This window comes from Piliocolobus tephrosceles, chromosome 11 (assembly GCF_002776525.5).
Source record: "Piliocolobus tephrosceles isolate RC106 chromosome 11, ASM277652v3, whole genome shotgun sequence".
Lineage (NCBI taxonomy): Eukaryota > Metazoa > Chordata > Mammalia > Primates > Cercopithecidae > Piliocolobus > Piliocolobus tephrosceles.
This window is the reverse complement of record NC_045444.1, coordinates 108,796,267-108,816,718: the sequence shown is the minus strand read 5'-3', so window position 1 is coordinate 108,816,718 and position 20,452 is coordinate 108,796,267.

Genomic DNA, 20,452 nt, shown 5'->3' with positions numbered 1-20,452 from the left:
TCAGCTCAAGTGCCTCCCACAGACTAGAATTTCCCTCTGGGTTTCTTGGTTCAGATTTCAGATAGAGGGAATATGACTATTGAATTCATGAATGAATATGGGTATGAATGAGTCAATCAATAAATAAATGAATTCAGCATTATTCTCCTTTGAGTAAGAACTTTTATTGAAAATAACCATTGAACTAATCTATTTGTCAAACAATGTTCATAGGTAGAAATTTATTGGGCCGTCTATTTCCTCGTGAAGGAAATTTTCTATGTAATATTTTAAGGGTTCTTTTTATGCTCCCAAACTATATCTACTAAATTTGTGTCATGTTGAAATAACTTTTTAAAGGATATTACTTATTCATTTTTAATTTTATGAGTACATGGTATATATATACATATCTTTGGGGCACATGAGGTATTTTGATATAGGCATAAAGTGTGTAACAATCACATCAGGGTAAATAGGGTATCTCACCTCAAGCATGTATCATTTCTTTATGTTACAAACATTCCAATTCCACTATTGTACTCATTTTTAAATATACAATAAAGTGTTTACTGTAGTCATCCTGTTGTGCTATCAAATGCTAGATCTTACTTATTCTATCTAACTATATTTTTGTACCCACTAACCATTCCTACTTCATCTCTCCCCTAACCACTACCCTTCCCAGTCTCTGGTAGCCATCATTCTATCCTCTATCTCCATGAGTTCAATTGTTTTACTTTTTAGCTTCCACAAATGAATGAATACATGAGAAATTTGTATTTCTGTGCCTGGCTTATTTCATTTAACATAATGTCCTCCACTTCTATCCACTCATCAAAATTTAATAAAACTGTCAACCTAAATAACAGACAGAGCTCTCTAAAAGAAAATAATATGTATTCAGGAATAGGATCACAATGGGAATTTGTGCATGGTTTACTATGGCATGCTTATTCCCATTGCAATGTTTATTCCTGAATAAACATCATTTTCTTTTAGAGTATCTCTCTCTGTTGTTGAGGTTGTCAAAAGAAAACAAAATTTACATCCTATGGGTTAGGCACTTGTTAAGTACTTTTTTTTATTTAGTCTTTATAATATCTACAGAGTATGAAGAAATTTAGACTTAGAGGGTTTAGAAATCATTTTCACAGTGATACTGTGAAGGAAGGACTCCTACAGGTTTCTCTGGATCCATAGTTCATAAGCTTAGCTATAAAATATATAAGTATATATACCTCAGTATATATACTTATATCTGTAAGTATTTAAGTAAAGTATATAAGCTTAACTATATAGCCTACTTTGTACTCCTCGGTGAAATAAGACATTTAAGCCCTGTGACATGGAGCTCTGGTTAGCACAACATTTTGCTGAAGTTTTAGCAATCAGTTAACATTGTGACTGGTTAGCAGTTATTGTAGAGTTGGCAAAACGGAGGGAGAATATTTGTCATCTTTAAAGTTCCTTTTAAGCACTTTAGATTTTTTAAACACTTGAAATTGATTGAGAGCTCTACATTTTGCAAGGAAGTGTTCATATCAGCCCAATGCCAATAGGAATTATAGTGTTAACAGGGCAGAGTTTAAGTGATGATCTTCCTTATCAGAGTGAAATCAACCTGTGGATTTGTTTCTGACTTGCAAATCTTAAATATGGCATTTCTGAATTTCAATTCTGATTGCCACGTCATTTAAAAAATTTAGCCACTACTTTAAATATATATAAATTCAAAGCAAAATCTAATTTATCATTTTAATGTGTACTTTCCCTTGGATTTGTGATTATTTTTATTTTGATGCTCTTGAGTATAATACTTTGTTAATTGTCACAAATAAAATACTGTATCATTGAATGTTCACTTATATTTTACTATAAAATGTGACTCCCTTGGCCTTATGATGTGACATCACAGTAGTTATCTTTTAGTGCATCCTCTCGTCTCCACATAGCACTTTTATCCCTCCCAGTCTAAAAATTATCTTCATAGTCTATATCTGCAGTAAAGAAAGATATGTCTTCATTATCCACATAATGGGTTCATTTCTCCATTTCCCTTTGGGTATAAATGTGAGTCTGAAACCGCATTACATTATTTATAATTTCATGCTGCATCTCTTAAGTGAGCTAAGCTCTAACTTCAACACAGGCAATTTACAGTTTTTACTAAATCATGGTTTAGTTTAGTTTTTGTTTTTTCCTTCTTTTTCTTCTATTCTGCAAGGATCTTAACTCTAACAGGCAGAGTTCAGGTACAGCATTTTATAACATCATAGTATCTTACATCACTGAGGTTTTCTATGTCACAAAAAATTATTTCTTTGGCCAATATCATCTGGTATGAATCTAACTCTAATACCTTCCTTGCTACAGTTTCTTTTACTGACCTTGCTTAAATTTCAAGTGTACCCTGAGTTTGTAGATGTATTCAGAGAAAAATCAAAGATGAAAGTGACTTTAATATTTGAGTGTTGGGCAGAAATTTTGCATAATTTATACCTCGCTGTTATTTTATTTTTCAAATTAGGCTGAACTTTGCTAGAATTCATCTGAATTTATCACTCAAGTTTTTCCTTCTCAACTAACTGTAACAAAAATATTCTTTTTTTTCCCCCAAGAGTGTTCAAAATACCAATTCTCAGTCTATGAAGTACAAAAAGTGAAAGCTTCTTAAAGACTTAATGGAAGAGGCCGGGCGTGGTGGCTCAAGCCTGTAATCCCAGCACTTTGGGAGGCCGAGACGGGCGGATCACGGGGTCAGGAGATCAAGACCATCCTGGCTAACACGGTGAAACACCGTCTCTACTAAAAATACAAAAAAAACTAGCCGGGCGAGGTGGCGGGCGCCTGTAGTCCCAGCTACTTGGGAGGCTGAGGCAGGAGAATGGCGTAAACCCGGGAGGCGGAGCTTGCAGTGAGCTGAGATCCGGCCACTGCACTCCAGCCTGGGGGACAGAGCAAGACTCTGTCTCAAAAAAAAAAAAAAAAAAAAAGACTTAATGGAAAAAGATTCTTTGAGGAAAATAATATTAGCTCATAAAATATTCCCTAGGTTAGGTGTTTTATCAACCCATGGAACTATCAGACTAGTGTTCTGAGCTCTTCGTAAGCTCTTTGTGTTTCCTTATTGCTATGCTTATATCGAGGTTTCTAGAGATAGCAATTTCACTTCCAGCAATAAATTGAGTCAATAATTAAAATAACAAAACAAAGTGTATCGATGTTTCTCACTCCCCTGAAAACTGCACTATCTGAAGCAGGGGCTCTTTGCTTCTGCCTAAACGTGTTTCGACTCCCCCGTATTTGTCAGTTATCTTGTAGGTTAGAAACCAGCAATAACCACTTAACAGCTACATTACTGTTCCTTATTTTGATTAATGTCTCTTCCCCCAGGGTATGTATCTAGATGATGGCATCTGTTCTGAATAGCTTCCATCTGGAGAGCTACAGTTCTTATTTTTCCACTTGTATATGTAAGATTCATTGTCATGAAGTAGTTTTAAAAATAGTAATAAATATTTGACTTAGTTATCCTACAGAAAATTTCAGCCTTTTAAAACTGCAAGCTGAGGAAAGGAAACATGACATTGGTGTAAGTAAAGCAGTTTTCTCTCTCTCTCTCTTTTTTTTTTTTTTTTTTTGAGATGGAGTCTCGCTCTGTCACCCAGGCTGGAGTGCTGTGGCCAGATCTCAGCTCACTGCAACCTCCGCCTCTAGGGTTCACGCCATTCTCCTGCCTCAGCCTCCTCCTGAGTAGCTGGGACTACAGGCGCCCACCACCTCGCCCGGCTAGTTTTTTGTAGTTTTTAGTAGAGACGGGGTTTCACCGTGTTAGCCAGGATGGTCTCGATCTCCTGACCTCGTGATCCGCCCGTCTCGGCCTCCCAAAGTGCTGGGATTACAGGCTTGAGCCACCGCGCCCGGCCGCAGTTCTCTTTTTTTTAGAGTCACATAACTAATGTTATTTGTCAGTATGGTTTGGACTTGTTGTAATAATTGATTAATAAATTGCCCATTTACTGCCATCCCCATAGTAGAATCCAACATGTACTGTGACTGTTCAATAATGTACATTTTAATTAATGATTTCTTTTCTCTGAAACTGAAATGTCAATATGATTATAAGCGTGTATGCTGAGAACAGAGTTCAACAAAGCCTCTTAATAACAAAACTAAAAGGGAAGGTAACAGCTTGCTTGCCACATGAGGCTGTGGATCAATTAAACCAGCTCCCTCAAGTGTTCAATGTTGTGGAGAAAGAACTGTCAAGAATCCCATATACCCACAAATAAGTTCCTCATCACTTTGTGTTGTACGTGTTGACTATTGCTATAATCCATTTAATAGACACTTGGGTCTTTATTTTATGCTCAGAACTTGCCTCTGTGGGCATCACTCATATTTTGTAGCAGCTTTGCCCCAGTAGGCAACATGCGTGGTTAGATCAGATGGTACTATGCTTGATACTGAATTACTCTTTATTATAATAGATCTAAGACCTTGTGTAAATTGCTTAACTGAGCCTCAGTTTCTTCATCTATAAAATAGGTATTTAATGAGGCAATATCTTAAAGTACCAAGCACAAAAAGGTATTCAACAAATGAAAACTATTATTTTCTCTTTGGGTATCGACATCCAACCTGGTTCAACATCTGGATTGTGTTATATTTATTTATTTATTTTTAGAGATAAGGGTCTCACTCTGTTGCCCAAGCTGGAGTGCTGTGGCATGATCATAGCTCACTGCAGCCTCAAACTCCTGGGCTCAAGTGATCCTCTTGCCTCAAGCCTCTTGAGTAGCTGGGATTATAGGCATGAGCCACCACATCCGACTGGATTATGTTATGTTTAAAGGAGATAGAAGTTTATTCTTGTGTGGTCCTTTGGGAAAATTGTGTCATAAAACTCCAGATATTTTACAATGAGTCTTTGTAAGTTTTTAAATTAAGGGCAGGGTAGGAAATCCTTACTTTTAAAAAATTCAATATGGCATTCACATGCGGAGCATACATTTTTCACTCCCTTCCCTTCAGAAATCCCATTAAAATTATAGCACAGGAATAAAAAGGGAATAAAAGCTAAGCTATTCAGAGGGGGACCTTCACAGATGAGAGAGTTCAATAAATTTTTGGAAGACAACAGCATATAGAAGATGACAGTTAAAAAAATAGCTAGGGAAACTGCTATGGGAGTTTCATAGGAGAGGTGAGTTTCTCACAGGTAGCATATAACTGGGTCATGTTATTTTTATCTAGTTAGTCTGCATCTTGTTAATGAAAAGCTTAATAATTACCATGTTTACACTCATGGTAATTATTGATATGTGAGGGCTCATTCCTGTAATTTTATTAATTGGTTTCTGGTTGTTTTGTGTATCCTTTGTTCTTTTCTTTCTCTCTTATTGTTTATCATTATGATATGGTGACTTTCTGTAGTGGTAACATTTGAGTCCCTTCTCTTCATTTATGTGTTTGCTCCACCAGTGGGCTTTATACTTCTGTGTTTTTTCATGATGGCAGATACCGTTCCTTTGCTTCCACGTGTAGGACTCCCTTAAGCATTTTTTTTAAGGCCAGTCTAGTGGTGATGAATTCCCTCAGCTTTTGCTTTTCTGGGAAAGACTTTATATATCCTTCATTTACGAAGGATAACTGTGCTAGGTATAGTAACTTTGGCTGGCATTTTATTTTTCTTTCAGCATTTTGAATATATCATTCCATTTTCTCCAGGTCTTAAGATTTCTGCTGAGAAATCTGCTGTTAGTCTGATGGTGGTTCCCTTATAAGTGACTAGACACATTTCTCTTGCTGTTTCTAGAATTATCTCTTTGTCTTGTCTTTCGACAGTTTGACTATAATGTACCATGAAGAAGACCTTTTTGAATCATATCTATTTGGGGATCTCTGAGCTCCCTGAATCTGGATGTCTAAATCTCTTGCTAGACTAAAAATTTTCAGATATTATTTCATTAAATAGGTTTTATATTCTGCTAGTTTTCTCTTTGCCTTCTGAAATACTGAAAATGCAAATATATGGTTGCTTTATTTGTCTCATATGTCACGTAGGCTTTGTTCATTTGTTTTTATTAATTTTTCTTTGTTTTTGTCCAACTGGGTTTTTTCAAAAGATCAATCTTCAAGTTCTGAAATTTGTTTTTCTTTTTGGTCTAGTCTACTGTTAAAGCATTTTAATGTATTTTGTGTTTCATTTAATGAGTTCTTCAGTTCCAGAATTTCTGTTTTTTTTTTTTTTTTTTTTTTTTATGATATCTGTCCCTTTGGTAAATTTATCATTCATATCCTGAATTGTTTTTCTGATTTCTGTATATTGTTTTTCTGACTTCTCTTAAGTCACTGAGCTTCTTTAATGTCATAATATCATTGTTTTTCATAAATTTCTTTTTCATTGAAATATGTTGGTAGAAAGTTAATTTGTTCCTTTGGAGGTGTCATATTTCCTTGTTTTTGTTTGTTTTTTCATGTTTCTTGTGTCCTTACATTGATATCTATGCAGCTGGCATAATAGTCACTTCTTCCAACTTTTAAAATTTGCTTTCACAGGGGAGAAATTTTTTCTGAAGATATATCTATGATATTGGTTGGTTAGGACACTTAGGCTTTGATTCTAGGTTTGAGCAGTATTGTGGTCTCCATATGATTTCTTTGGCTATAAACAGTGTCAGTAGTGTCTACAATTTCTTTAGCGACTTGGGGGCTGTTATTAGTGGGGGCTGTGGTAAAGTTTTGCTGTGAACAGGCATGTCAAGTGAGCCAATCCTCAGGTTCCAGTGGTGACAGCAGCAGTCCAAGCATCCCTGTCCTTGGGCCCCATAGTAGTATACACTGGCACTGGTGTTAGTGGGTTCAGGTCAGCTGATTATTGGGCCACCAGGAGGATTCCTTGGGTGTCTGCAGTCACAGCAGTGAGCCATGTGGATGGGAGCGTCCTTGGGCCCCTGGGCATCAAGTATGGCATGGGTGATGGCAGTAGCAGTGGCAGGACAATCTCTGGCTGTGCTGGTGTTGGTGCTGACTGTGTTGGGCAGGGTAGGCTAGTCCCTAGGCCTGCAGGTGGGGCATACAAGTGGGTGGCAGCTGTGGCAGTAGTGGCAGGTTGGTAGGCCTTTCCTCAGGCCCCTGAGAGGGGTGGTTAGGTGCCAAGAGTCGTAGATGAAGTTGGGAAATCCCAAAGCACCCAGACATCATGCTCAGGCAATAGGAGAAGGAGGATGGAGCTGGGTCTGGTGGACCTATCTTCAGGCCCCCTTGGTGGTGCATGTGGGTGCTGGCTGTGGTAGGCAGGAATGTAGTGATCCCCAGGCCATTGGCAGAATGCCTGGGTGGGAGCAGCAGCAGCTGTGCTATGACTCTCCTGCTAGAGAGGGCAGTGTTGCTTTCAGTGGCAACAGTAAGGTGGCTGGGCAGCACACATTTTGGCCTCAGGTGGCTGCTATAAGTGAGGTAGCCTTTTTTTGGGATGCCTTTAAATGCACAGTGGCCCTGCTGCTGGAGGCAGCTGGGTTGCTGCCAATGGCTTGCATTTTGGCCTTGGCAGCAAAGCCAGCGGTGGTGGTGAATAAAGGTGGAGAATGTCAATGGGTCTCCAGGGATGTGAAGATATAGGGGCTACTGGGCCCTCCAGCAGAATACAGTATGATAGGGGCTGTGTTCTCAAAATGGTGCCTTCCTGTAGCTGCTTAGGATTTAGGAGCTGTATAGCCCTGTGGTGAGCTTCTTCTCAGAAGGAATACTGTGGTATTGTCTCCAGGCAACTCCTTACATTAGCCTCAGGGGCTGCTTGAGTTGAATGGCTCAGGGTCCTGGCTAGGATTTCAGGAGTCCATGGTAAGAAGGTGGACCTATTGGGGTTTCTCATTCACCCTTTTCCCATGCTGAAGAACTACTCCAGGCTCCTAGCAGGTCCCTGCTGAGAGGCCTACTTGCTTCCCCCTCCTTCCTTGTCTTACGTGTTTTCTGTCACTTCTCTGTTAAATTCCAGCATATTCTCTCTCTCTCTCTCTCTCTCTCTCTCTCTCTCTCTCTCTCTCTGATCTATTTGAAGTGTAATTATGTAGCCACTATTTTGGTTCTTCATGGAGAAGGCAGCTCCAGATGCCTCTGGTCAGCCATCTTGAAGGCCCTCCTTGGTTTAATTTAGATTAATAATCTGGCCAGCTGGGATACAGTCATGTACCTGTCTTTCATATATTTGCGTAGTTTCAACATACTCTGTCCCTTTAGTTTAATATGCAAATGTGCATTCTTTCAAAAGAAACAATAGCAACTCTGGTGAAGAAAATTTGAGTTTAAACCGGAAGTGGACTTACCGTGAAACTAATGAAGGTTAAGTTTCAAGGCCCGTCATTTGAACCTGAAGTGTTCGTATATCCATATGTTCTCATAAAATTCACAGGAATATATTTTAACTGCAAATCTTTGAGACCATTGTTTCTTTCCACTTTCCACTTCAACTTCCCCTTGTTAAGGTTAGGTAGCATCGAAGAAGCCATGGGCATTTTTGGACCATGTCTAAGGAAGTTGATCTTTGGTTTTGGTTTAGTGAAATATTTATGAAGTTCACAGATTCTTCCATGTAGAGGTTAGCTGTCCCAGTGCAAAAAACAATTTTCAGTCCTAATCTTACCACTCTCTATATCTGTGCATCTAACTTTATAAAAGGAATGTGAAGGGCCCCATATAACCCTCATAATATGCCACAATATTAGGGACACCAAAGAGAAGCTGGTCAGTGAGTGTCGTCAGTTCAGAGTACTTAAAATTACTCCCTGCAACAAGCAAATCCCTAAAATGCCTTGAAATTTTATAGCTCATATATGAAATTCACTTGGGAGAAGTGTTTCTAAAATTAATAATAATCCTAAAAATGTATGCACCAATACCAACAAGTTGTGAAGCCAAAAGGAACCTTTCCATACTATTAATTGTTTAAAAATACGTTGTTTGATCCACCATGCTAGAAGAAAGACTGATTTCTTCTTCTAGTCTCCCACAGAAAGTATGACAAAATTATTGTGGCATGAATAGACAATCAAATAGTATGCAGACAAATAATTTTATTGAGGGGTATGTCAGACAGCTAATTAGTTAAAAAAAATTTTTTTCTGGTCTTTGAGATCTTTCCTGAATTTGTCAACTTTAAATGTTTTGTTGTGGCAGTGGTTTATTTTGTAATTCTAAATAAATACTTAACTTCTTACCAAGTAGTTTTAATTATTTTTCTTAAAAAGGACCTCCAAAATGGTATAAGCTTTAGGTCCACAGGCTTGCACCTGGTTGAAGTGAGTACCTCACCCACACACTCTGGTAGTGGATGGGAAAGAACCTAATGGATCTGCCCTTTACAGCTGCCTCAGTCTCCTGAAAACCAAATCTGCTTATTATTAAGTCAGCAAATGCACAGTTGATGGATTGTAATGACTCTGAAGGAAACTGTGTGGCCAGAAAGATAAATAATACATTGTTTAAAGGTTTTTGAACTCTTATAATGTTTTGGAAGAAGACATTCTTTAAAATACAAAAGAAATTAAGAGGGAGGATGTATCATGGTCAAAGGGAAAAATACATAAACAACCAATTATGATTAACCATGCTAGATGAAAGGTGATTTGTCTCTTATTTCCATCTACGGGAAATACTACAAAAACATCATCATGTGAAGAGTCAACTAAGCAGATACCATCTAACAGAGGCAGTCTATCTTGACTGAATATATCCTTAGAATCTATTTGTTTCTTTTCAGCAAGGGTACTGCTTCACGTAGGATGGTACATGGCTTCATATAGATGATGCAAATGGCATATGGAAGAAATTACCTGTTTCTTTATCGTTAACACATCCGGTTCTCCATGCATGTCGAATCTCACTCCCAGCTTTAGCCCTTTATAGGTATAAAGGGAGAAGTTGATTCCTGTGTTGGTAGATGTGCTCCTTTGTCTTATGCACTTTCTCTCCTGCACCACTTTGAAACATCTCAATATTTATAATGCAGCATCTGAATCTGTTTCTTTAAAATTCTCTTCTCTTAAGGCTTTTAGTCATACCTTAGATACAGGTTTACTAAAAAAAATTTTTTGAGGCTGTAAAAGTTTGATAAACACTTGTTTATACCACATCAAACTGATTTATTTACATCTTTGTAACAGTACTTCTCAGAGCCTTTAATAATCATTCTCTGAGTAGAAAATATAGAATGTAGTTTGGAATACTTCCCAAATTATTTGATGACAAAACCTTTTTTTTGAGTAACTAATATTTTAGAGACCATAATTTTAGGAAATTCTGCTTTAGATTATAATGAAATGAGACAATGGAATTTAAATGCTTTGTTTAACATAAAAACCAAAAAAACAGGTACTATGATAATAACTATTATTATTAATATTATTATTACTATTATTATTATTATTAAGACTACCATGTTCAAAGGAATCAATTGGTTCTCTCATTCTTTCCTAATAGGAGTCATTTAAGCTGTGTATAGATCTGAAAAGAAGATGCACTAAGACAAACGTATTCACTTGCATAATTTTCTGCTGTAATAGTTTTGTTTCACAAAGAGATTGAGAAAAATTATACAAGCTTCTAGCTATCGACATTTTTCCCATGGCCTCAGCAGTTTTCACTATGTTTTTAAGATTCTTCACTGAATTTATCAAAGAACAGTGACTATCAATGCAATCCCTATCAGAATTCCAATACTTTTTTTGCAAATGTAGAAAAATTCATTCTAAAGTTCATATGGAATCTCAAGGGGCCCTGAATAGCCAAAACAAATCTGGAAAAGAAAAACAAAGTTGGAGCACTCACACGTCCTGATTTGAAAACATATTACAGAGCTACAGAAATCAAAACAATATGGCACTGTCACAAACACAGACAAATAGACCAACGAAATAAAATAGAGAGCCCAAGCTGGGCATAGTGGCTCATGCCTGTAATCTCAGCACTTTGGGAGGCCGAGAGGGGCAGATCACCCTAGGTCAGGAGTTCCAGAGCAGCCTGGTCAACATGGTGAAACCCCATCTCTACTAAAAATACAAAAATTAGCTGGGTGTGGTGGCACACACCTGTAATCCTAGCTACTCGTGAGGCTAAAGCAGGAGAATCACTTGAACCCAGGAGGTGGAGGTTGCAGTGAGCCAAGATTGTGCCAGCACACTCCAGAGTGAGACTTTTTATCAAAAAAAAAAAAAAAAAAAAAAAATAGAGAGCCCGGAAATAAACCCATGTGTATAATCAAACGATCTTTGATTGGGGTGCCAAGATCACTCAAGGGGGAAAGAACAGAGAAATGGATAAATGGTACTCAGAAAACTGGATATACATTTGCAAAAGGATGAATTTGGCTTTTATTTTATACCATATATAAAAATTAAATCAAAATGAATTAAAGACATAAAAGTAAGACATAAAATTATAAAACTTGTAGAAGAAAATATAGAGGTGAAGCTTCATGACACTAGACTTGGCAATGAGTTCTTGGATACGATATCAAAAACACTGGCAATAAAAGCAAAATAGATAAATGGGACTGCATCAAACCTAAAAACTTCTCCACATCGAAGGACACAATCAACATAATGAAAAGGCAGCCTATAGGATGGGAGAAAGTATTTGCCAATCATATATTTGTAGGGGGTTAATATCCAGAATATGTCAGGAATTTCTACAATGACTCAATAACAAAAAAATTAAATAACCTAATTAGAAAATGGGCCAAAGCATTGAATAGACATTTCTCCAAAGATGATATACAAATGGCTAACAGGCATACGAAAAGTTGCTCAGTATCACTAATCATCAGAGAAATGCAAATCAAAACCACAATGAAATTTCACCTGAGACCCATTAGCACGGCTATCAACAACAACAATAAAAACAGAAACCCAAAAAAACGAAATAATAAGTGTTGGCAAGGATGTGGAAAATTTGGAGTACTTACATACTACTGGTGGAATTGTAAAATGATGCAACTGCTATGGAAAACAATATGAAACTTTCTCAAAAAAATTAAAAATAGAACTGTCCTGTGATCCAGCAATCTCACTTCTGGGTATATGTCCAAAAGAACTGAAATCAGTATATCAAAGAGATATCAGCACTGCCATGTTCAAAGCAGCATTATTCACAATAGCCAACAGGTGGAAGCAACCCAAAGTGTCCACTGACGGCTGAATGGATAAACAAAATGTGACATATACATACAATGGAATATCATTCTGCCTTAAAAAGGAAGGAAATGCTAACACATGCTACAACATGAATAAGCCTTGAGGAGATTATGCTAAGAAAAATAAGCCAGTAACGAAAAGACAAAAAGCATATAATTCCACTTATATGAGATATCTAAGTGGTGAAGTTTACTTTTAATGGCAAGAACTGCAATTACTTTTAAACCAACCTAATAGAAACAGAAAGTAAAATGATGGTTACCAAGGCCTGGGGGGAGCACGGAAAAGGCATTTGTTCTTTAGTGGGTATAGAGTTTCTGATTTGAAAGATAAAAAGCTCTGGATATCTGTTTCATAGCAATGTGAATATACTTAGCATTACTGGACTATACACTTAAAAATGGTTACGATGATCAATTTTATGTTATGTGTTTTACACACACACACACACACACATACACACACACACAAGACAACCATAAATAAAACAGTGACTATCTGGTAGCTACTCAAAGATGAATGAAGGTCATTTATAACTAGACTTTCTAGAAGAATTGACTTTTTTTTTTTTTTTTTTTGTGACAGAGTCTCACTCCATCACCGAGGCTGGAGTGCAGTGGCACCATCTTGGCTCACTGCAACTTTCGCTTTCCAGGTTCAACTGATTCTCCTTCCTCAGCCTCCCAAGTAGGTGGGATTACAGGTGCCCACCACCATACCTGGCTAAGTTTTGTATTTTTAGTAGAGACGGAGTTTTGCCATGTTGGTCAGGCTGGTCTCAAACTCCTGGCCTCAAGTGATCCACTCACTTTGGCCTCCCAAAGTTCTGGGATTACAGGCGTGAGCCACTGTGCCTGGTCTACAGTTAACTCTTGAACAATTCAGAGGTTAGGGGAACCAGTCCCCTGTTCAGTCAAAAATCTGCATATAACTCTTGAGTCCCCAAAAACTTAACTACTAAAAGCCTACCATTGACTGGCAGCCTTATAGATAATATAAATACTTGATTCACACATATTTTGTATATGTTTTATATACTGTATTCTTATAATAAAGCAAGCCAGAGAAAAGAATATTATTAAGAAAATCATGAGGAAGAGAAAATATATTTACTATTGATTAAGTGGAAGTAAATCATCATAAAGGTCTTCATCCTTGTCATCTTCACATTGAGTAGACTGAGGAGGAGGAGGAAGAAGGGTTGGTCTTACTGTCTCAGGTGTGGCAAAGGAGGAAGAAAATCCATGTATAAATGGACCCATGCAATTCAAACTCATGTTGTTCAACTGTACTTCTCTTTCTGTGTACCTTTGTTCACTTTTGTTCTAATCAAATAAGTTATTTTAATAAATTCCCCTTGGAGCCAGGATACTTAAGAGATTATAAATAGATGGCATACATATATAAAGGGTGTTAAAGAGTGAAAAATTGATACCAAGTCTGAAATGTTTTCATTTGATGTTTCTTTTCAAATGTTGCAACTGGTGATCCTACACCTCAGGGACTGCTTGGTCATACAGTCTGTGATGCCTTTTACTACTTAGATCTTTGCGAAGTATCAAAGAGACTAGAGTCTCAGAAGCTGGGCCATCTCCTCACCTCCTACAGTCCATGGGAAACTACAATACCTCTTCTTTCAGTCAAAGACTTGATTAGACTTAACACTAACTTTGGCTTTTATTCTCCCTCAAGGTCAAGACGATCCCTGGTGTCAGGTTGGGAACTTGAGTGCCTTTAGCATTTCACAGCACTAGGGCAGCCTTTTGAGTTTTGAGGATCATTGCTTTGATAGAAGTGCCAGGGCAAATAAAGGTAAGAAATGCAATACAATTGCAGCTTCATTTACTCCTATTTGTGGCATCCAAGAAGGTGTATTTCTTTACATTAAAAGTGCTGTATTTTACTTTTATTTATCAAAGAGAATATTCATAGCTCAAAGAGAAAAAGCTTTTGCAACTTCAACACACAGTTTTGACCTGATAAAGTGTTTTTATATCAATAGCATCAAATAAAAGGGTAGAATTATAAGAGGGAAACATTTTTCTGGCAACAATGCAGACTTGATTGAAAGAGTCACAGGCTGCAGAATGACCTTTCAGAAACAAAGTGCATTGCATGCATTTCCATTTGATCTTGCCTTTGGCATACAAAGTGTAGCAAATATTAGAAGGGAAAAAGCTATTTTAGAATTGAGCCTGTAGCTGGTTGGCATAGAAGGCATAAGTTCATGAATGGCTTCCAGAGATTGAGGTAGGGCAATCATTTTCCCAGGTGAGGAGATGGCCCAGCTTCCCAGACCTGCATCTTTTAAAACTTTGAAAAGATCTGAAAAGCAAAAAGCTTCAGAGACCATGTATAGATTAGAAACAGGCATTTAAACAGGTATTTCTTCCACAGTGGATTTAGTAATTCTTACAAAATCCACTGTGGAGGAAGCTCCTATTTTTCCATCCTGCCATTTTCCCATTATTCGTTTTATTATATAGCATTGATAAGCTCCCATATTTCTTCTTCATCTGCTTTGGTCCATGCAGTCTGAGTTTTGGAGCAATGATATCACCAATGTCTTGAGTGATAAGGGCAGTGGTCTGAGGCCTGAGCAGTGCCTGTGGAAAATGGAGAGAGGAAGAGAAGGACTCCGAGGACTCGTGCTGGGCAGTGAGCTCAACCTTAATTTTCCTCCCTTTTTCAAAAAGGGGACATCTGGGCTCCCATCCCGCTTCAGTGCTTCCTTGAATTCTTTCCGTTTTGTTTTTGTTTTGAGATAGAATCTTGCTCTGTCACACAGGCTAGGTACAATGGTGCAGTTGTGGCTCACTGTAGCCTTGAACTCCTGTACCCAAGGGATCCTCCCTTTCCAGCTTCCCTTTGTAGCTGGGACCAGATGTGCACACCACCATTGGCTAATTTTTATCTATTATTATATTTTGTAGAGATAGGAGCTGGCCATATTTCCTAGGTTGGTCTTGAACTCCTGGCCTCAAGTGATTCTCCCACCTCTGCCTCCCAAAGTGCTGAAATTAAAGGTGTGAACCACCACCATTAGCCTTCCTTGATTTCTTTTTCCTTCCTTCCTTCCTTCTTTCCTTCCTTCCTTCCCCCTTCCCTTCTCCTTCCTTCCTTCCTTCCTCCTTCCTTCCTTCCTTCCTTCTTTCCTTCCTTCCTTCCATTCCCTTCCTTTCCTCTTCCTTCTCTCTCTCTCTCTTCCTTTCTCTTTCTCTCTTTTTCTCTCTCTCTCTCTCTTCCTCTTTCTTTCTTTCTGTCTTCTTGGCTGCCCAGGTTGGAGTGCAGCGGTGCACTGCAGCCTCAAACTCTATAGCTCAAGGGATCCTACTGCCTCAGCCTCCCGAGTAGCTAGGACTACAGGCATGTGCCATCACACCTGGCTAATATTTTAGTTTTTTGTAGAGACAATCTCTCCATGTTGCCCAGGCTAGTCTTGAACTTCTGTCTTCAAGTGGTCCTCCTGCCTCTACCTCCCAAAGTGCTGGGATTGCAGGTGTGAGACACTGCACCCAGCTGTAGACTTCTTGAAGATGGCAGAGAACAAAAAAGACCAAAGGAAAAAAAGGGAACAAAAGAACTAGATTCCAGATCATTTTCTCCAGTCCCTCAAAACTAATGTGCTTAGTGAGGTCTTCAAAAATGTAGGCATTATTTGTGCTATTTTTGTACAGATGATCCCAATTTTGAGTGTGTCTCTAAGATTGATGACTAAAGGAACATTTTTAGATATCATGGAAGATAGTAGTATAATGACCTTCTGTGTCCCCATCATCTAGCTTTTCCCATTTTCATACATTACGACAGTCGGATTGCTGATTCACTGCTCTTTACTAAAGTCCACGCTTTAGTCAGATCTCCTTAACTTTTCCCAAATGCTCTTTTTCTGCTCTAGGATATTACTACATCACGTATAACCGTCTTGCCTCCTCAGGCTCCTCTTGACTCATCTACTAGGGGTCCAGGAGGTCAGGTATTTTATCACTAGCACCAGTGGCTTCTGGAATAGGACCTCAATAAATGTTGATTGAATTGACCTTGTTTCTATTTTAAAATGTCATGGCTTTGATTGAATCATCTAGTAACTGCTTCTGAGTGGCATGATCTGCCTATATATATTTTCCTCCAATACCTATAGTGAGATTTCACTTTGTCCTGATGTTTTATGCAGGGCTTTATTTATTGCAACTAGTAGATCAATAATGTGTGATTAAATTCATAGGACAGGCATCTGCCTGGTCTTCTTGACTGAACTACTACCTGTATCTCTATCTCTGAAATAACAGAAGAGATGCATGAGAACTACTTTGCTCTTATTGGCTGTGTCATCTTGAGCTGATTACATAAACTTTCTGAGCCTCTCTCACACTGCTTCACATAAATTACTGAGATCAGGTGTAGGAACCGCTGACATAGATAATACTGAGTGTTAACAGCAGCCCAGGAGTCTTTGTGTGTTATGTGTACAGCATATTCAATCTTCACAACAGACTTATGCAGTAACCACCCTTATCCTCATTTTACAGTTTGGAAAACTAAAGCACAGAGAAACTAAATAGCACATCTAATACTACACAAATGATGAGCAGCAGAACTAGGATGTGGACTCAGGACTCTCAACTCACACTCTATGTGAATGCTTTTTCCCCACTAAGTCCTTTGTGAGACAGTAATCCCAAAACTAAAGCATTCTCTCTCTTTAGGTGGTCAGTAGAGGGAATCTATGTAAGAGATTGCCTGAGACCATGGCTGTCTCCCATTTATATGCAAATATTCAAAAATAAACAATTCAGCAAATAGTGGATATCTAATATGTTCAAGCATGAACAGGATTCTTGCAAAGCCAGTTCAAATACTGACATGAATCAGGATGAACATCCTTATCTGAAATGCTTGGGAACAAAACTGTTTCAGATGTCAGATTTTGGAATGTTTCCATATACATAATGAGACAGCTGGGGGATGGGACCCTAAACACGAAATTCATTTGTGTTTTGTGTACACCTTATACCTATAGCCTGAAGGTAATTTTATACTCTCTCTCTCTCTATATATATATATATACACACACACATACATATATATAACATGTGTGTGTATATAGATATATATACACACTACATAGATATATATTGAGACAGAGTCTCGCTCTGTATCTATGTGTATGTGTATATATAATATATAAATATATAATAATATATAAATATATACTATATAAAGATGTAATATAATATATAAATATATACTATATAAAGATGTAATATATAAATATATAATATATAAGGATATAATACATAATATATACATATACAATATATACCAAGATATAATATACAATATAGTATATATAAATATATAACATATTTATATACAATATAGTATATATAAATATATAACATATAAATGTATCATATAATATATAACTATATAATATATAATATAATACATAAATATATTATATAATATAAAAATATATAATATATAAATATACCATATACAAATATATTATATAATATCTAAATATATAATATAAAAATATATCATATAAATATAATATATAAATATGTAATATATATGTTATATAATATATAAATATGCAATATATAATATATAATATATAAATACGTATTATACTATATAATATACAATATAGAATATATTATATAATATATAAATATGTACTATATCATATAATATATAATATACAATATATTATATAATATATAATATTATATATTTATATATTATATATTATATAATATATAAATATAGTATATATTATATAATATATAAATATGTAATGTATAAATATATTATATAATATATAATATGTAAATATGTAATATATAAATATAGTATATAATACATAATATTATATAAATGCCATGTGGGGCTTTTAATATATAATATATAATATATAATTGTGTAATATATAATATATAAATATATTATGTAATATATAAATATAATTATATATAATATATAGATATAATATATAACACATAAAGATATAATATATAAAGATATAATACATAAATATACAATGTATTATATATAAATATATAATGTATAAATATATAGTATATAATATAATATATTATATAAATGCCATGTGGGGCTTTTAATATATAATATATTATATATTATAGAAATATAAATAAATATATTATATATTGTATTTTATATTATATATAAATATATTTTTATATTATATATTATATAATGTATTATATATTATAAAAATATATAAAATATATAATATAAAATATATTATATTAATATATTATATATAAATATATAAATTTATAATATTTAATATTTAAATATTATATAAATATATTTATATATATTTTTTTTTGAGACAGAATCTCTCTCTGTTGCCCAGGCTGGAGTGCAATGGTGTGATCTTAGCTCACTGCAACCTCAGCCTCCCGGGTTCAAGGGATTTTCCTGCCTCAGTTTCCCAAGCAGCTGGGATGACAGGCGCCCATCACCACACCCGGCTAATTTTTGTATTTTTTCATAGATACAGGGTTTTACCACACTGGCCAGGCTGGTCTCAAACTCCTGACCTCAAGTGATCCACCCGCCTCAGCCTCCTAAAGTGCTGGGATTATGGAATTGTGCCACTGTACCCGGCCTATATAATATTTTAATATTATAAAATATTTATATATTCATCACATGAGGTCAGGTGTAGAATTTTTCACTTGTGGCATCGTATTGGTGCTCAAAAAGCTTTGGATTTTAGATTTTCAAATTAGGGATGCTCAACTTATGCTGCGTTCCTTGTTTCTGATCCCTTTCAATACATCTTCCTCTAAAGTGAAAGTCTAATTCCTACATGAATGACCAGGCTTTACTACTTAAACCTTCAGGTGACACTGGCACTCGCCTTACATTCTATTAAGGCAGGTGCCTATGGCCTGTGTCACACAAACTCACACTCTTTAGCAACGTCATGCCTCCTCCCTGTACCTACAGAAGCCCCACATCGCATCTTTATAAGTCCTAAAAATGAATGATTGACTCTAGGATGTAAAATAATTGAAGATTCAGGCTCCTCTGAAAAACCTATCCAAACTCAGACAGTAAATGTTAGCATTGTTTACTAACTTCTGGCAATTGTTTATGACTCCATCAATAGGATGTATTATTGACAAAAACTGTACTGCACCTCTCAAAGAGAGTTCAGTGGTATCTAAATGACCATGAGCTATAGAAGAAACGTCTGTTGTCACTAAATTCTTTGAGAATGCTGTCTTACACTAGTTAGGAGCTGTAAGATATTACTGGTTTTGGTTTCGCTTTAGCCAAATCTGTGACTTTGTGGTAGCTCCATGGTCCTCAACCAGAGACACTTTTGGTTGTCACAACTAGGGAGAGGTGTTACTGACATCAAGTGTGTAGAGGCCAGAGATGCTGCTAAGCATTGAATAATGCCCAGAACAGCCCTGCATCAAAGACTTAGCCAGCTCCAAACGTCCATTATGCTGAGCTCGAGAAACCCCGGTGTCATCCGACATTCTGTTCCTCAAGTCTGTCATTCAATGGTGAGAATGCGTAAAAAAGTGAAGCTTCAAAATCTTAAATGTTGTGCCCATATGCACACCACATTCAAACATATAGACCTTCGGAACTTTTTTTTAGTCACTTGGCATGGAGGCCACACTAGCCCTCCCGTTCATGTGCTTCTCTTCTCCCAGATACTCTGTTTTAAGTACGTCCTACACCAGCATTATGTCTCTTCTCGGTACACAGCTACTCAAGTTTTAAAGCACAAGAACCCAGTTTAACACTGTGCATCAATGCACATTTTCAGACTTTTCACAGTCATACAACTAAATGAGGGAAGGAGGACAGAAAGCCACTTCCTACAGTTAGGTTAGTGTCACTTTGTAATATTCCAAGGCCAGACTAAGGCCTTCTCAGGATGTCCCCTCAACCCGCCCTCTCTGATCACCATCCCACCGCAAAGTGAAATGCTTAAAAAATCGAAAGAATATTATTATCCCAAGTAATAATTACAAAATTAAAACTAGGAAATGGAAAGTAGTGGGGTTTTTTTTCTTGTTTTTTTTTTTTTGAGACGAAGTCTTGCTCTGTCGCCCCAGGCAGGGGTGCAATGGCCGGATCTCAGCTCACTGCAAGCTCCGCCTCCCGGGTTCACGCCATTCTCCTGCCTCAGCCTCCCAAGTAGCTGGGACTACAGGCGCCCGCCACCTCGCCCGGCTAGTTTTTTTTTGTAGTAGAGACGGGGTTTCACCATGTTAGCC